This window comes from Oncorhynchus tshawytscha, unplaced genomic scaffold, assembly GCF_018296145.1.
Source record: "Oncorhynchus tshawytscha isolate Ot180627B unplaced genomic scaffold, Otsh_v2.0 Un_contig_14949_pilon_pilon, whole genome shotgun sequence".
Classification (NCBI taxonomy): Eukaryota; Metazoa; Chordata; class Actinopteri; order Salmoniformes; family Salmonidae; genus Oncorhynchus; species Oncorhynchus tshawytscha.
The window spans coordinates 87,501-92,500 of NW_024609444.1; the positions used below are offsets into that span (position 1 = coordinate 87,501).

General features: G+C 35.0%; 1 protein-coding gene across 1 annotated transcript in view; it reads left to right on the plus strand.

Annotated features, from left to right (window-relative positions):
- The window catches only part of LOC121844799 (adhesion G protein-coupled receptor L3-like), a gene marked incomplete at its 5' end in the record, with an annotated part of 148,366 nt that overhangs the window by 81,595 nt on the left and 61,771 nt on the right, over window positions 1-5,000 (plus strand).

Here is a 5,000-nt window from a genome sequence, read left to right on the forward strand (position 1 = left end):
CTGGAACCCAAGAAAGGTTATTCAAAGGGTTCTCCTAAGGGGACAGCCCGAAGCAGCCGTTTAGTGTAGATAACATTGAACTTCCAATCTTTGACTCTTAATTAGTTTTATCGAAAGCAGGGTAATTATATATCCTACATGAGTTTACAGCACTCTGGGCAATATTTAAAAAAAATATATTTAACCTTTATTTAACCAGGCAAGTCAGTTGAGAACAAATTCTTATTTACAAACACGGAAAACACTGAGCCACTCGAGAGCCCATACATGTGGATAATATCATACATGTGGATAATACCATACATGTGGATAATATCATACATGTGGATAATATCATACATGTGGATAATACCATACATGTGGATAATACCATACATGTGGATATAATATCATACATGTGGATAATATCATACATGTGGATAATACCATACATGTGGATAATACCATACATGTGGATATAATATCATACATGTGGATAATATCATACATGTGGATAATACCATACATGTGGATAATACCATACATGTGGATAATACCATACATGTGGATAATACCATACATGTGGATAATACCATACATGTGGATAATACCATACATGTGGATAATACCATACCATACATGTGGATAATACCATACATGTGGATAATACCATACATGTGGATAATACCATACATGTGGATAATACCATACATGTGGATAATACCATACATGTGGATAATACCATACATGTGGATAATACCATACATGTGGATAATATCATACATGTGGATAATATCATACATGTGGATAATACCATACATGTGGATAATACCATACATGTGGATAATACCATACATGTGGATAATACCATACATGTGGATAATACCATACATGTGGATAATACCATACATGTGGATAATACCATACATGTGGATAATACCATACATGTGGATAATATCATACATGTGGATAATACCATACATGTGGATAATACCATACATGTGGATAATACCATACATGTGGATAATACCATACATGTGGATAATACCATACCATACATGTGGATAATACCATACATGTGGATAATACCATACCATACATGTGGATAATACCATACATGTGGATAATACCATACATGTGGATAATACCATACATGTGGATAATACCATACATGTGGATAATACCATACATGTGGATAATACCATACATGTGGATAATACCATACATGTGGATAATACCATACCATACATGTGGATAATACCATACATGTGGATAATACCATACATGTGGATAATACCATACATGTGGATAATACCATACATGTGGATAATACCATACATGTGGATAATACCATACATGTGGATAATACCATACATGTGGATAATACCATACATGTGGATAATACCATACATGTGGATAATACCATACATGTGGATAATACCATACATGTGGATAATACCATACATGTGGATAATACCATACATGTGGATAATACCATACATGTGGATAATACCATACATGTGGATAATACCATACCATACATGTGGATAATACCATACATGTGGATAATACCATACATGTGGATAATACCATACATGTGGATAATACCATGTGGATAATACATGTGGATAATACCATACATGTGGATAATATACCATACATGTGGATAATACCATACATGTGGATAATACCATACATGTGGATAATACCATACATGTGGATAATACCATACCATACATGTGGATAATACCATACATGTGGATAATACCATACATGTGGATAATACCATACCATACATGTGGATAATACCATACATGTGGATAATACCATACATGTGGATAATACCATACATGTGGATAATACCATACATGTGGATAATACCATACCATACATGTGGATAATACCATATCATACATGTGGATAATACCATACCATACATGTGGATAATACCATACATGTGGATAATACCATACCATACATGTGGATAATATCATACATGTGGATAATACCCATACATGGATAATACCATACATGTGGATAATACCATACATGTGGATAATACCATACATGTGGATAATACCATACATGTGGATAATACCATACATGATAATACCATACATGGATAATACCATACCATACATGTGGATAATACCATACATGTGGATAATACCATACATGTGGATAATACCATACATGTGGATAATACCATACATGTGGATATACCATACCATACATGTGGATAATACATGTGGATAATACCATACATACCATACATGTGGATAATACCATACATGTGGATAATACCATACATGTGGATAATACCATACATGTGGATAATACCATACATGTGGATAATACCATACATGTGGATAATACCATACATGTGGATAATACCATACATGTGGATAATACCATACATGTGGATAATACCATACATGTGGATAATACCATACATGTGGATAATACCATACATGTGGATAATAATATAATACCATACATGTGGATAATACCATACATGGACCATACATGTGGATAATACCATACATGTGGATAATACCATACATGTGGATAATACCATACATGTGGATAATACCATACATGTGGATAATACCATACATGTATATACCATACATGTGGATAATACCATACATGTGGATAATACCATACATGTGGATAATATCATACATGTGGATAATACCATACATGTGGATATAATATCATACATGTGGATAATATCATACATGTGGATAATACCATACCATACATGTGGATAATATCATACATGTGGATAATATCATACATGTGGATATAATATCATACATGTGGATAATATCATACATGTGGATAATACCATACATGTGGATAATACCATACCATACATGTGGATAATATCATACATGTGGATAATATCATACATGTGGATATAATATCATACATGTGGATAATACCATACATGTGGATAATACCATACATGTGGATAATACCATACATGTGGATAATACCATACATGTGGATAATAATACCATACATGTGGATAATACCATACATGTGGATAATACCATACATGTGGATAATACCATACATGATGGATACCATACATGGATAATACCATACATGTGGATAATACCATACATGTGGATAATATCATACATGTGGATAATATCATACATGTGGATAATACCATACCATACATGTGGATAATACCATACATGTGGATAATACCATACATGTGGATAATACCATACATGTGGATAATACCATATCATACATGTGGATAATATCATACATGTGGATAATACCATACATGTGGATAATACCATACATGTGGATAATACCATACATGTGGATAATATCATACATGTGGATAATACCATACATGTGGATAATATCATACATGTGGATAATACCACACCTGTTCAGAATGCAAATATTCTAAAACATGCATCCTGTTTGCAATAAGGTCCTAAATTAATACTGCAATAAATGTGACAAAGAAAGTAACTTCTTATCCTGAATACAAATTGTTATGTTTGGGGCAAATCCAACACAACACATCTCTGAGTACCACTCTTTATATGATCATGCATGATGGTGGCTGCATCATGTTATGGGTATGCTTGTCATTGGCAAGGACTATGGAGGTTTTTTTAGGATAAAAAGAAAAACGAAATAGAGCTAGGCACAGACAAAAAATCCTAGAGAACAACCCGGTTCAGTCTACTTTCCACCAGACACTGGGAGACTAATTCACCATTCAGCAGGACAATAACCTAAAACACAAGGCCCAAATCTACACTGGAGTTGCTTACCAAGACATATTCCTGAATGGCCTAGTTACAGTTTTGACTTAAGTAACTATGGCAACATTTTAACAATGGCTGTCTAGCAATGATCAACAACCAGACAGAACTTGAACAATTGTTTAAAGAATAACGGGAAAATATTTATAAAATGGAGGTGAACACAGCTCTTAGAGACATACCCAGAGAAGACTCACAGCTCTTAGAGACATACCGAGAGAAGACTCACAGCTCTTAGAGACATACCCAGAGAAGACTCACAGCTCTTAGAGACATACCCAGAGAAGACTCACAGCTCTTAGAGACATACCCAGAGAAGACTCACAGCTCTTAGAGACATACCGAGAGAAGACTCACAGCTCTTAGAGACATACCCAGAGAAGACTCACAGCTCTTAGAGACATACCGAGAGAAGACTCACAGCTCTTAGAGACATACCGAGAGAAGACTCACAGCTCTTAGAGACATACCCAGAGAAGACTCACAGCTCTTAGAGACATACCCAGAGAAGACTCACAGCTCTTAGAGACATACCGAGAGAAGACTCACAGCTCTTAGAGACATACCCAGAGAAGACTCACAGCTCTTAGAGACATACCGAGAGAAGACTCACAGCTCTTAGAGACATACCGAGAGAAGACTCACAGCTCTTAGAGACATACCCAGAGAAGACTCACAGCTGTAAGTCTCTGCCAATGTTTGTTTCTGACATGTATTGACCCAAGGGTGTCAATACTTAGATATTTATGTATTTTAATTTACAATACATTTTCAAAAATGTTTAAAAAAAAAAATTATAAACATATTTTCACTTTGTCATTATTAATCTGTGTTTACATTCAGGCTGTAACACAACAACATGTGTAGTGAGTCAAGGGGTGTGAATACTTATGTAAATTAGATATTTATGCATTTAATTTACAATACATTTTTTGTATACTTTCTGAAAGCTCTGGATGTGAACAGGGGAGAACCTTTCGATAAACACTCTGAAGTCCTTTTGGGGGAAAAAAAAGGGGGTTTCCGAGCTCCTCGCTGCTCATCAGGATTCCAAACAGCAGTCTTATCTGTAAAACCTACAGCACATCTACTTTAATGTAGTTCTATCGTATAGAAACGGTGCAACCAGAATAGACACACATCAGATCTCTAGTCAGACCGTATTTATACCAGCTCTCTGGTGGTTCGACACACGTTACACAATATCCTCTGTTCTACTGA